The sequence below is a fragment of the Theobroma cacao genome, chromosome 8, assembly GCF_053813885.1.
Source record: "Theobroma cacao isolate CCN51 chromosome 8, ASM5381388v1, whole genome shotgun sequence".
Taxonomy (NCBI): Eukaryota; Viridiplantae; Streptophyta; class Magnoliopsida; order Malvales; family Malvaceae; genus Theobroma; species Theobroma cacao.
The window spans coordinates 31,084,956-31,100,907 of NC_142646.1; positions in this window are offsets into that span (position 1 = coordinate 31,084,956).

The window sequence follows — 15,952 nt, forward strand, 5'->3', positions numbered from 1 at the left end:
CTGAACATAACCTTTACCGTCATGTGCCCTCCCACAACAAACACACGGTTATCGATAGCATGTGCACTCCTACAATGCACACAACCATTACCGCCATATGCTTTCCCACATTGCACATATGGTTATAACCATTAGTAGTCTAGCTAAGTCATTTGGCCAGCTCATAATGTCGCAACCCAAACTCGGGGGCCATCACTAGCACAAAGGTATCGATGGGAGTGACCTTTTTAAACATGCAAGCCTAAGATGAACAAATAAAACAATTACTCAGATTAACCTCATGGGACTTATCACCACGGAACCATATATCAAACATGCATGAACATATTATATCACATAAGAATATAACATAGTAGTCTGCACACTCACATGCTCAAATTGTAGAAATAACACATATCAAAATAACCAGTATGAGCTATCCCGTGGTGAATACAAATGCAACCGTTTCTTGGCATATCTCAAATACATTTCATTTAATACAAGACAAAAGCATAGTTATATCTATAACAGTCAAACATAAATGACCAAACCAAATAGAACCAGTGAAGTATGACTCAAAACAAAAGGGTTGACGCCTATTAGATGCCATATGTTCATCTACCCAAGACTATCTGAAGTATTGGCTTCTCTCAAAGGACAGTGAGCCAAACAACTATTAATTTGCAAAACAAGTTCATCTTATATGTGTGAGTTATAAATAACTCCGTGAGCAAATACGGGGAGGGGGAGCAAGCTAAATGGGAGAGTGTTTGTCAAAGATACTTTAAAATAAATGCACATAACCCTCTCAACAATATCAAAGTTTATTTTTCAACCATAATAAATATTCAAAGAATTTAGGAACCCAATCCCAAGCAAAATTAAACATCACAAGGTGTGAGTTATATGCCAAGTATGATCATGTATAAAAAAAAAAAAACTTCAAGACCATAATCTTGAAGGATATAAACTCATTTAAAAGGATTTTCTAAAGTTTTGTTGAAAACCTATTCTTAAACCTTTGAAATAAGAATCATGGTTTGTAAAACGTTCAAGTACTTCCAAGAAAATAATTTACAAATATCGAGTTTTAAAGCTTTTACAAAAGATGTTTAGGAAAACAAAGGTTTAGTTTCAAAGAAAATGAAATAATGTTGTTATCTTTAGAAAATCCTTGAAGAAAACGAATGGATTTCAAAAATAACGTAATTGTATTACATTGAATAAATCAAGTCTATACACCAAAGTTGGGGCAGATACCCAATACAAAGATCAAGGTCGAGATGAATACAAATTCAAATGGCATTATCAAAACAAATATCAAACTCAAGCATTAAGATCGAAACTAATGTTAGATACAAAGACCGAAATCTAAACAAATATCAAATCCCATTTCCATAGAATCAAATATCTTTACAAATAGATTGTGGAATGCTAAATAGCATGGATAATCAAATCAAAGCGTGCTGTAGCACCAAGGCAGTCAGATACATGACAGTCATCGATTGTATATCAAAGGAGGTAGGATCATATCAACTACCAAACGAAACCAAATCAAAGGGGTAGGACTCTGTCAACTACCCAATCAAAGCTAAGCATTGTGCACAATGGCTAATGGCTAGTGGCTACTGTCACTAGCTACAGGTCCATAACTCAAGTAGGCTCCACTAAAACATTTTTATGCTATGTTTCCACATACCCAAATATTCATTTCCAAATGCAAAGGTGAATCCATTTACCATCCAAGATCAAAGGGTTCAAAGCAAAATGAGGTCAAAGTGTTCAAAGTCCATTTCTAAACAAAAGATGAATTTAATCATTTGCACAATAGAGTTCGACTTAAAGACTAAATCAAAACCATCAATCTCAAAGGCAAATTGCCCTGATGCTAGGGTCTATGCAAAACTAGTCATTTTCACTCTAAATTTCCAAATCATTAATCAACCAAATCATAATAGACAAATATCAAATTTTGAGGCATCAAACAATTGAAAGGCTTATTTTCTATGCTCAAAACTAAATACATAATAACATATTTACATAGTATACATAGATTTCATAAAACAAACTTGAAACTGTTGTTCACATCACAAACTTCATCAAAATACGTTTTAATGCAAGGTTATAGAATAAGCATGCTTAATTATATTAAAATTATTAAAAGCGTCGTATCTACCCACCTCTTGAAGCATGGCTTTTCCTCTTAGCACCTTTCGTCGAAAGCTCGGCTTCTTCAACAAACTCAAACTACTCCAATAGCACTTAAAAATGATGTTCAATTATCAATATTCTCAAAAACCCACAATAATTTCATAGTACAACAAATACCCATTTCTAACTCTATTTAATCTTCACTTATGCCCAATAATTTCTATAAATCCTTGATCCAAACTTCATACCTAATAAGTAAATAACTTATTTTACATATTTTTCCTCCTTGGTAAGCTTCAAACGAAGGTATCTAGCCAAATTTTCAAAACATAGAAAAATTCCTAGCTTTTAGATAAAGAAAATAAAAAATCAGCAAAACCAAGTTTAGGGAGTGAAAATCCTTACCTTTAGCACTTAGAATCCAAGGTTTGTTGATGGAGTTTGAAGTTCCTAAGAAGTGTGAAGTTTGAGAAAAAATGGGTGGAAGAACAAGGAGATATGAGAAAAATGAATGGGTATCGTGTTTTGGGCTTTGAAGCCCGTTTAAAGTTGTTTAGGCAATCTAGGATCAACTAGAAAGGGTTTATAGTCAATCCTAGACTAGAAGTTTTGCATTTCATCCATTTCTTCTTCACAAGATCAACTATAGAGGGTTTATAGTCGATCTTGGACCAGAATACTCAAGTTTCATCCTTTTCTCCTTCACAGGATAGACTATAAAAGGTTTATAGTTGATCTTGGACCAAAACGTGAGCACTTCCCTTATTTTTGCTTCACAGGGTTGACTGTTTATGCACTAAAGTCAACTTCTTATGTCCAGATTTGTGAAAATTGTTCCTTCTAAGGCTTATTTCCATTCAAATTCCCTTCCATAACCTCCATAACCTTTAGTTGGGAATTCTCAAAGATGAAATTAAGGTTCTTTGGCAAGTCTTCGAATTTCCTAAGCTCAACAAGTTAATTGTCTAATTTATCCAAGCAATAGAAAATATGAGTTTCACACATAAGCTGTAGCATACATAATAATACTTAAACAAGAATCTTTTCATATCAATATTTTTTGCATAATTCAATATTTTAGATAATGTATATGGTTACACAGCCTAACTTACAAGAAAATAACAACAACTATCATACCATTAACTACGATCATTCAAAGCTCTCAATGTATTATACACTATAATTCACATAAATCAATATAATAAACCGTATATATAGTTGATCACATTATATAGTTTTCAACTTAAGGGCATCATTCATAAATGGCTTGCTTCCATGCATTACACTTTTGAAAATTCAACAAGCATATGCCGCTACCATAAATAAGGTCTTCACCGACGAAATATTTTGTCGGTGAAAACCTATAATCTGTCAGTGAAATCATACACCAAAGGAATTGTCGATGAAAAATTTCGTTAGCTTGTTGTTTCGAAAATACCCTTTTCGATAATGTTTATTTCGTCAGTAATAGAAAATTCCATTGGAAGATTCTCCAACAGAATATTTCGTAAGAGATTTTGTTGGTAAATATCAAGATCCATTGACATTAGGATTGGTTCGTGATTCAACTATTTAGTCGACAACTTCCGTTGGTAATTATTGCTGACAGAATCCTTTTGGTCAATAATTTTGTCGATAAGCCTTTGTCAGTAAAACGTTTATATTTATCGGTAATGGGAAACAATCTATCGATAAATATGTATGGGAATCCATCAGCATGTTATATTATCCATTAGTGTTTCAGTCGATAAAGCATTTTCACTTGAAACTTTTTTTATTTTGTATTTCTTGTATTCCTTGCTCACATTTTAACATGAATATATTGAAATACTAATATTGAAATTCTTTAATATGTATTAAAACTATTTAAATTTTATTATATAATGAAAAAACTAAACGCAAATTGCATTTCAAAGTAATGAATAATGAATACAAATGTTCAAATCCATATATCCAACATATACAAAGACATAATTTAATTATAACCTAAATTTGCTATCGATTGTGCCTCATTTCAATCATCAAAAGAGGGTGTGTACAAACTTGTTTGTGGCTGTGGCTACAGCTTTTGTGATGAAAACTCGAGTGTAGGTGGAAACTTATGAAGGATCATTTCAAAGGTTGCTTGGATACTTGATATCTTGGCATCCATATTCTTCATTTAGTCCTTCATTTGCTGATAACCCTCGAGTTCAAGATAAGGAGCTTAAGCAAAATCACTAGAATTGGTCAAACCACAAGTAGACTCCGATGTCATAACCAAAGCAAATAATCTAACAGTTGGGGTCCTATTGCCAACCCCCATAGAAATGGGTCCGAGTGGTTTACGCCCCTCCTATCACTTCCCATCACATTGTTGGATCGAATTTCGGTTGAAATGATGGATCTGAACCATACTTCTATGATAAAACAAAAGCATATGATTCCTAAAAACAAAAAATTATCCAAAATATTATTTAAATTGTGAAAAAACAAATAAACATATAATACTATATAATGAACATAAAATGAGTTATTTTTATTACTTACACTCACTACCTTGAACTTGTTGTCCATAAAGTCACCGACACCTTTTTGTCACTTGTGAGTGCGTTGAAAGAGCTTAGTAAATGTCACTAGTCTTTGTAGTACCTCAGATTGCAACCACAACGATATCAACCATCACAACAAATCCATCATCCAGGCAAATCACCAATAATATTAATCACAGAACATTTATGAATAAACCCAACATATTGAAAACACATAACTTAAGTCACCAAAGCAAGCAAAAAAAAAAAAGCAAGAAAGCAAGAGAATTTGAGAGAGAATTGAGATAAAAAAGCTTTAAACTATTAGCGTCTCTATTTACTTTTGTTTTTCTCTTATTTTTTTTAACTTGGATTAATGGTTAGTTTTCTTTGGTTGATGTCTTTAGTTAATGTTATGAGTTAATTTATTTTTTTTAGGATTATGATGGAACTCAATATGTAATTTGAATACTTTATCTCTCTTTTGCTTATTTTTATGGGATATGAGTTGTTTATTCCAATTCTGTGTTTAATACTTCTAATTGTTAGATCACCAATTAAATTGATTTGGATATCTAAATATAACTTCACGAAGGGAGTTCAGATTATGCCATGGATGGAAAAACATGTTTTCAGAATCATTTAAGTGATTTAATTTGCATATGAGATAGACATATACGTATGTGTTGCATGTAACGAAGATTAGAGCACAAACTTAATGAATTTGCCTTTAGTTGAATTTTCATGGACATATAGTAAATTAATTGAGATAGATATTTTTATGAGCACCTCGACAGAGGCTTGTAAATAGCTTGGGACTCTAGGTTAGCAACTCTATTCATTAAAATAAGTTTAAAGCGAGAAAGACAATTCAAATGAAGTGTTAAGGGATATCATAATCTTAGGCTTTTAATCTATTGATTTTCTAGTGAATTCTGCTTCTCAATTATTAGTTTTAATTTGTTAGTTTAATTTAGCTTTTAAATAATCTTTTAATTTTGACTACTTGTGTCATGACCCAAACCAGGGAGCTGTGACCGGTGTACGTGCCCAGCCGTGTCAAAGTGGACATGTCGAAGTGGAGACCTACCAAATGTCAAAATTGGTATGTCGAAGGACGACCCTAGCCATGCATGGCCTAGTGGCCTATTTATCTGTATAAGGTATAGCAAACGAATAAGTCATCAAATACTCAGTGAGAGGTGTGAATAAATCAAACATATTAGTTTAGATGATCACATACACATTTGTGTGTGTGTGTGTGTGTGTGTATATTGCACTATCGTTCAGCCAAAATATGCTAACAAACATATCCAAACATTCGGGGAATATCATTCATCTTTAAAGGTATTCCATAAGTCTCACAGATCACACACATGCTCTTATGTCTCCACAAATAGTGCATGTTAAATTAGGCTTATTCGTGAAGCCATCGCAAATTTAATCTCCATAGGCACACCATAGTTTCCTAAATATCATATCAAACACAAACTTATCTCTACCTACTTAAGGTGATATCATATTACTCGTAATTCAAACCATAGTCATAGAGTGGTCCTTCCTTAACAGAATCAAATCATGCATGGTGGCCAACTAGAGGATACAAATCATGCTCAAGGCTAAAGCCTTTGGTGGAGCATCAAATCACGCGTTTATCGAAGCAATGGTCGAAGGGTTAGATCACGCTTGGAGGCAAAACATCTGACGAAGAACAGATCAAGCTCAGTGCTAAAGCAATTGACAAAGAATCAAAACCATCATTCAAAGAGATTCAACTGATTGCATTAAAGTATTGTAGGAGAGAATCACAAGCGGGACTAATACCACCGTCCCTACTTGCCACCATCCCTATAGGCACAGAATAAAGTTACAGGAAATAAGACTTCACTCAACCTTAATTCAAATCAACATATAGAATTCTCATCATCAGACAGAACACAATTCCAAAAATAAGGCCATCATATCTTTGATACCACATATGTACCGTTTACATCATAAATCACATATAACTAGCTTCAGACATTACTAAGCTCAATATAGTTCTAAATTCCCTTAACTCTCCAAGGTGTCAATTATTCATAATTATCCAAAAGATCAATCATCTTGAGTAAGCTACTCCTATACGTCATCATTCTTACTAGACCTCTTAGTCTAAGCTCAAATATATGGCACTATGTGGCTTGTACTACGGTACACAAGCACATCACGTATAACATATATACATATACATAGTTTACTAGCCTAGGCATATTCATTTAGGTATACATACACCATTCAATCACCATGGCAGCACATTAACCATTCGATAAGCATCACATACTTTTATTCAAATAATTAAACCCACTCACAATGAAAGTCGAAGGCACTTCCACAACCATGCTCAACTTTTTAGCCTTCAACCGTTTTCTAGCTCACCGACGTGCTACTAGCTTTATTTTCCCCTTAAACAAATCAAAGCAATAATTATTTCTTAACTTTCAAAAGTTTTCCAACTTTTCAAATTAGGCTTTCTTTTAACTACTTATTGTCACAAAACCTAGGTTTCAAATCTTAAGTTCAAAAGATTAAATCCTTACCTTAGATGTTGGGTTGCCCAAATACAAACCCTAAATCTCTAGCAAAGTCAAGGGGAAAATTTACACCAAAGCTGGAGTGAATATATTTCAAGGTTATAAATTGATTGAGTCGAAAATCAATCAGTAAAAACGTTTATTCTTACCTCTAGAGTGGTCTCCCAAGTTCCAGTCCACCTTAAATGAACTCTAAACCCCACTTAAGTGTTAAGTATATTTATCCTTAGTAAACCCCTTTGAGCCTAATTTCTTTTTTTTTTTGTTTAACCACATAATAATAAGCCCAACCTTAAAATAAAATTCCAATTTTGTGACCCTTACTCTTAAGCATGTATATTATTTTAGGAAATATATATTGAGCTAAATGCATATGGTAGAAAGGTGATGTTGATGTGAAAAAAGGTTCAAAATATTAAAAATCACCCCACTACTTACAATACAAAGAAAATAAGTTTATGGGTGTAAAATTGTGAAATTTAAAAAACAAAAGAGAAAAAAAAAGAAAAAGTGGAATAAAGTATTGAACAAAAGAAAAATTCAAATGTGGAAGAAAGGGTGTATGTGGAAAAGAAAAATAAAGCTTTATATATAGGTTTTAGAATAATTATGTGCTTAGGTTGATTTGAGCCATATTGCTATCCATTATCCTACCTTGACTCTAGCCATACATTACAAACTTAATAAAGACCTATTGATCCTTAACTTAGTATTAGTCTACATTAGTGGAGAGAGACATGAAAGGTAAAATTTTGGAGTTCTAGTACTAATTTTAATTTTGTGTCGGGATAAACTCATTCGGATGTCATGATATTTTTGGTAAAAGATTTCACACACACATAGAACTCCATTCGAGAATGTGTTTGCGTTGGAGTTGAACCATGAATTTGAATGATGCCTCTATTTTTTTCTTAAGTTAGAGATTGATAGACATACTTTTGAGGAAATCTGCAACACCTCGTACTTTGTTATGTTGACTAATAGAACTTATCAAATACCAATTGAGGTTAATTAGAATGTTTAAGAGTGATGAAGGGTGGAGGGAATATTCTAGAGTAAAATATTCTGCACGCGAAGCAATAGTAATTAAATAATAATATTTTTATTGAGGATGAATTAACGGTATAAAAAGTGATTTGAAAGTGAATCGGGGCATAATAAGATATTTTGGGTGCCAAGGAGACAAGTGGAAAGTTTTATAATAAAATAATATTAGAACATTAATATTTTATTCAATGTTGAAATTTTCCATGAAGAAAGAGTATATGGTCAATTTAAGTGGGGGAGAAGAAGAATGAGAAAATTTCAGAGAAAAATGATGTTAATGGGGCCCGCATGTCTTAATTAAATAAAACTAGCGTGAGTAAGTAAATATTTAAATATTACGATGATACGCGTTGAAGCATAAATTTGATATTTTATTAATACAAGTATTAAGGAAGAAAAATGGAAAGAAAGTGGAATTAAAAGATTGTGAGAGGATACAATTAAAAATGGTGAAAACCTTGGAGGGCAAAATGATAATTTTACCATTAGTTTGGTCAAAGCTTCCAAAGGTAGCTTTGACTCTTCATCCTTATCCCATGGCCGGTTCTTATCTTCACCCAATAGATATTTTCTTCTTCACTTTCATGCTCCCATGCCATTTTCATGCTTCCACGCCATTTTCACCTGGCCACTAATCATTTGAAAAGAAAAATGGCTTTGTTTTGCAAGGAAAACCGTACTCTTGGAAAGAAAATAGATGAGATCAGTTGGAAGAAAGGAGAAAGGAAAGAAAGAAAGAGAGAAAGGAAGAAAAAGCTTAGTTTTGATTATTCAAGCAAGGAAAGGTAAGGATTTTTGTTTTTAGCTTGAGCAATCTTTGAAAATGAGTTAGTGGCTAAAAGAATACACCATGACTTTTTATGTGAAAAGTAATTTGAAAGGTTATTGAACCTTGTTTTCAAATGGTTTTAAGCGAAAGACTTGGAAACCTCAATGTGATTTTTGAAAACGGTTTTGACAAACCAAGTGCGTCGAGAGTAGGTCGACTGTCACTTCGGTTAAGTGTGACCCTCGTGCATGAGTGAGCTTTTGCTAGAGAACCTTTGGGTTGCTGACGGGCGATTAGGCATGGTGAGGGCCATAACTTGTGATATTATTGGTGGCTAGGCCACCAGTGATATACATGGTTATGACTGCTTGATTCTCCGATGTCCACCAACATCGTGGAGATTGCCATGGCTATGGGAATCCAGTGGAGTAAGACTCCGGGATTATTGTTACGTGGAAATGGGTCCATGTGTTGATATTATACTTTCCTACTAGAAAGCCTTGTGATTTTTTCGACGTGTACTCTTTTGCATGGTGGAGGGTTCAAATTTTCTTTGCAGCTCCCCATGTTTAAATAAAAGCTTTCCGTGCTTACTTGAAAATCATGAGTTGGTTTATGTGGTTATACACTTTGATTTCTTTACATGCCACACATTTTGGGAGTGTGCATACCTTTATACCGTATTTCATATTTTAAGGGCAAATGATATTTTCGGTAATTGAAACTCTTTCTGTTACACTTATTTTCAGCATTGTTTTGCCAAAGAAAGCATTGAATTATGATTTTACGGTATTATTTTTACAAGGCACAAGTATCCTTATTGTGGTATGGTTTATAAGATTAACATTTTTTATTCTAGTTTTATTATTCAAATGATCTGCTTATTGCTTGTTTCCCATCTACTCCTTGCTCACTGAGCTGATGATCACTAAGTTTGTGAGACTCACCCCCTTATTTCTCTTTTGCAGATAGTGATCAGCTTAGCTTGCATTCATTAGCACTTATGGTCTATCGCAGATAGGTAAAGGCATCTCATAGCAATTCATTCCAAGTCACTCCGCTGGTAGAGGTTGAGTCATAGCACTTTGTTTATTTTATTGTAAATGGATAGTGGACTTGGTATAAGTATTAAATTGGAGACCTTAGGCCTCATTGTATATGCTTATGATTATATGTTTTAAAGCTTGAATTGATTATTATAATTATGTTTCAAGATATGATACGAAAGTACATGGTTTAAGCACTAATATGGAATGGTGATCTTATATAGTGAGCTAATGGGTATTTCTAGTAAGGCTTTTTCGGGATTTGAAGGGTTTACCCGCAAGTCTCGAACGTAGGTAACGGTCGAGGAGTGGTCGTTACAAAGTTGGTATCAGAGCCCTAGATTTAGTCGAGTCCTAAGAATTCTCATGTCAGTCAGCAGAGCTGTTAGAGTTAATGTATAGTCTTGTTTATGGTTTGTGACTGCAGCATAAGTCACAGACAAGAGGCTATATAAACTCCTATTCTTAGTAACCTACCTTTTTACTAACATTCTATAAAGGTCATAAGTGCTGTCGTTATCCGGGTTTGAGATGCCATCTGAGACACGAGCTGTTGTTGGAAAGATTTTAAAGCAAATGCTCCTAATGAAAGGTTAATGTAATAATATATCCCTTCGATTAAAGATGGAGGAAAGTGAAGCTGAACTTATAAGTCCATAGTAACTTATTTATTTGATGGAGTTATAATTTGAGCCCATGATTGTCAATGAGAAAAAAATTGGATGACATTGGATCATTATTGAGGCCAATGTAAGGAGCATGTACAATAATAGTAATAAGGGGTGCATCTTGATTGGAATGAATAGTGATTGTTGTAATTCGCTTGAAGGTTATAAATCTAAGCATTAAAGGAGGTGTAAATTGATACTCACGTGCATGGAGGTAAGTGCACCGTGTTAATTAAGTTTGCTATGCTTACATATAAATGGTGTTGGGCTTCTGAAATATTTTATATGCGAATATGTATTGAATATGTGTGCAGCAGCTTAGAGGGAACTGGTTTTGATTTCAATTAAGTGACTATGAGATCTCAAGAATTGATTTGACCTATTATGGGTTATACTTATAAGTGCATGAATTAGCTCAAGGGTGAAAATCAGTGGCTATTATAATTGAATTGGATTAAAGGACTAGTTGTGGATTTGGTAGTTTAAACTTAAATGAATTGGAAATGTCAAATCTAGTCTAAATGCCATACGGAGTTGTATATTTGAGTTTGATATACAAATTGCTTTAAAGGTCAATTTAAAAAATTTGTTTGGTTTAGTATGCAAACCATGGTGTAAATGATCAGTCTTGAATGTGATCTCCCCAAAGGTGAGGGATTTAGAAAATACCAATTTTTGGACATCCTCTAAGAGGGAGTTCTACATCATAAGTTTAGGATAACTTTGATCTTATGACAGCAAGGGCAAGATGTAATAATTGAGTAAATTATTCACTTTATAAATGTGATTGGTTAAGGATCGATGAGTAAAGTCAAGATCTTAACATTAAGCCGGGTACAATTTGATTTTTATGTATTAAGAGTTAATTGGAGACAATTGCATAAGCAAATCTACACTAAATGCTATGGTAAAGGAATATGATTGTTAGTAGTGAAATATGCCTAAACAACAATTTTGGCATACCATAAAATGGGTGAAATAGATATGTTGAAATTCATGTTTTGATAGCGTACGCATGATAGAAAGTTAATTTTGCAAATTGTAGTTTTCATGATCATGAAATATGTAAAGGTTATCAATAAGTGGGCATACACTTGGAGTTGTAATTTACGAGTTTGGAGAATTGTTTTGATAAAGTAAATTTCCAACGACTGTAGTGCCGCAGTGCTAATTGCTCAGCTCCGTAGCACTAAGAGCATCTTATGTTAGGAAGCAAGAACAAGATGTGAGTGGCATGAAGATGGATTTGCAAGCAGAGTTATGTTCAGTAGACTTGATGTTCAGCTTTATTGATTGAAGTTGTAAGATTTTGGAAAGTATTTATATAAATGAATTGAAAAGTTTCTTTATTACCTTATATAAGGGTATGAAACAAAAAAGGGAGTTAGAAAGCTCTTAAGATAAATTACCATGTGAAGTATTAAGATAAACATTACGCAGACTAAAGTCAGATCCTAAGAAATAAGGGAGAAAAGAGATTAAGCCTTGATAAAGGGTAAGGAAATAGTGAATGAAAGGTAAGATAAATGATGGGAGAAGTGTGGATGTTGTTACGATAAGTATAAGAAGCTTAAGGATAATCAATGCAAATATACTAAGTTAGTTGGTACGATCTGAATTAAGAACAAGGACACTTTGGGAGATTTGAAAATGATGTCCATTGAGATCAATGAGCTAAAATGCTATTACGCATACATTAAATTGTTAAGGTTATGAATGGCTTTAAAGATAAGCCTTGATTGTTTAAGTTCTCAATAGAATCCTATTAAAGGAAGTGTTTAAGTGTTTTAGAAATGTGTGGAAATGTGTGGGAATGTATTAGTTTGACTTATTATAGGAGGTCAAATTTGGATGACTATGAGTGGCTTTGTGAGACCTTGACCTTTATAGACTCGAAAAGGGAAGTATACGCGATATCCCTGATCAGGGGTAATTTCGTCATTTTCTTAGTAAGCCCATCAAAGTAAGTTTTAAACAATATTATGGCCTAAGTAGGCCTACGACATAAATGGATGGTGACATTAGGGTTAAAATGGAAAGGAAACCAAAATTTTGATGATTTTAACGGTAAGGGCAAAATGGTCATTTTTCACCTCGGGTTAAAATTTTAAGTTTTCATGAACCCCGAGCATGTCTAGACCATTATGGACCTTGTCTCAGTGTCAAAAGAGCAAAAAGATTGCATAAAAGATTGAAAGAAAATAAGCTAAATTATGGAGGGGTAATTTGGTAATTTTAAGAGAATGGATAAGTTTACCCTATAAATACTTTCTTCCAGCAACTTCTTCTCCCATTTTCCAGCAGCTTGTCTTCTTCTTCTTCTTCTCCCTCACGTTTCTTCAAAACCTCCATGGAAGCTTGATATGGAGCTTGCATGATTTTCTCTCTCTAGCTCTAGTTTTCATTCTTTTGAGCCCTTTTGACTAGAACTCTTATATTTTTTCACTCTCTCACTTCAAAACCCTTGATAAATCTTATTTTCAAACTTTCTCTCACTAGTTGGGCATTCTAGAAAGAGAAAGAGAGAATTACCCCATTGATTTGGAAGCTATTGGAAGATAATTCGATTACAAAGGAACCCTAGGGTGAGTGATGAACTAAGCTTGATTTTTACCTGTAGAAAATGGCCAGTAATTGGGATTTATGAGCTGTTTTATTGTTGAGTATGTTCATTACTTTTTAGTGATTAAGATAGTGAACATAAATAGCCATTTAATGTGGCAATTGAAAGCTAGCTAAAAGATAGCTTTTAGGGTTCATAGTGTGTGAATTGACCTATTGCTTATGCTAATGTGATCCTAGGTTCTAAGGAAGCCCCATCATCCCATTTGGACAATTAGGGGAATTGGAGTCATCTAAAGGCTCTACAATCAATCAGTGAGTGGACTGCCTATCAAAATTATTTTGGGAATGTGACTGTTTTGTACAAAGTGTTTGAATGATTTTATAAAACTTTTCTAAAAAATGAATGCCTTGGGAACAAGCTCTTGAGAAATGGTTTATGTTATGACATGTGGTTATTATGGATTTCTATGCGGCTGCATTATGTTGATATACATATATGTTTGAATATAGTGTTGTGTAATTATATTGACTCGGTTATGTGCGAGTAGGGAGTACGCATAAGCCGAGGATGACCTGGTTATGTGCGAATAGGGAGTTTGCATAACTCGGTGATGACCAAGCCATGTACGAGTAGGGAGTGCGCATGAGCTGGTGATGATGATGATGGGATGGTGTACATGATGATGATGGGTATACATATACATATATACATATGTTAATATATGTGTTATAGGAAATTAATGAGTAATGGTATATGGTTGTAATGCATGTGAAACTTGACATGTTAAACTGTGAAAGATTGTTATGCGTTTCATGTTGGGTTGGACATTTCAACAGGGTAGTTTTTTCTGGGAGAAAGGGAAATTTTACATTAGTGCCTTGTATCTCACTGCAGTGAGAAACTCTCAAGTTTGAGAACCTTCACTAGAACTGGTTTTTGCTGCAGCGAGAATGAATTTTGCTACAGCAAGATAGTCACTATAGCTTCTCGTTGCAGCGAAAAGGAATCTCGCTGTAACGAGAAACTATTTGTTTCATCAGCTGAATTTTGCTGCAACGAGAAAAAATCTCGCTGCAGTGAGAAACCTTTTGTTTCTGGGTTACAATTTTGCTGCAGCGAGATTGAATCTCGCTGCAGCGAAAAACTTTATGTTTTTGTCTCCTATCTTGTCCAATTGCTGCCCTATTTTTCACTTTTTTGCTACCATATCGGAGCATGGACTTCCGACATTAAGGATTAAATGAGTTAAGTTTAAAATGAAGAGGTTTAGTGAGAAACCCTCGGTCAGTTGAGAAACCCTCATTCGGCTAATAACTAAATCCCAACGTCGCTGCAACGAAAATTCATTCTCTGTGCAGCTACGCTGCAGCGAGAATGCCTTTTCGCTGTAGCAAAGATTCGTTGTCGTATTTGACTTGCTTGCGTATCATTGAAGCTTTCATTCTTCAAATGTTTCGTTATGTATGGGTTCATGATTTTCAAATGATCAATCCTTAAGGGCTTGATGAGAGGTTTTTAATATGAATGGAACTAAATTACATTGTTTTGAAACAAGTGCATCATGATTTTAAATTGTCCCTTGTTGTTGCTTGTTCCCGTCCTTGTTCACTCACTGGGTTTATACTCACCGTTTTCAACTTCATGTTTTCAGATCACGAGGCAGCCGGTAATTAGGACGAGGTGTCCTTGTAGACTTGTATCCATCTTTTGATAAGTGTCTTGGCATTCAGTAGCTGTACATTCGTCCGAGTTCCTTCGTTGGAAGTCGAGTATTATTTTGTTGTGTATAGACGAACCTAATGTAAATTGTTAAGATACATGTTGTAGACAATGTATATACACTTTTTTGGTATGCCAGTATGAGATGGCGATGTGTAGTATTATTTTGATTCTAAGTTATGAAATGTGACTTAGCAGTTTATGATGAAATGATAAACATGTCAGATTAATAGGCTTGCTTGGGCTTAGTGGATTACGTCCATTGGGCCCAAGCACCGGTCATGGCCCGAAATTTGAGTCGTGACAGGCTCGTGAGCAACCAAACAATGCACAGGTAAATGTGCAAATGAGCTATGATTAGTTGATAAGGGTAGAATTTTAGCAATGAAATTGTGTTCACTGCTTTAGGCATTGAACTGTAAGGTATGGACTTGTATCCACCTTGTGAACACCCTGATGAGATAAATTTAAGAGATTTCTCATAGTGTGAAAACATTAAAGCCCAAGGAGCAAATTACTATATTGTCACGTTGGGGCTCATGACTGATATGTCACATAAGTATAAAGATAAATTACAAAAATGAGGATGTCTAGAAATGTTGGTTTAAGGCAATGATTATCTTGCCATTAAGTAGACTCGATGAGGTTTGACATTTGCAATAACTTTGAGGTGACATATGACTAATAAGTTGGTTATGACTCGAGAATTATAAAGATTGGTAAGTCCATGAGGATGCATGCAAGAATATCGTTAATTATTGAAATGCATTGTGGTATAAGTTGAAATTACTTAGAGAGCACTCGATCATGAAAATATTGAAGATTATTTTCAAGAATATAATACTATCGGTTATTGGATTTCAATCATCTGCAATGTTGAATATATATGAGGTGGATAAAACGTTTTGATCCTTATGTATTATGAAA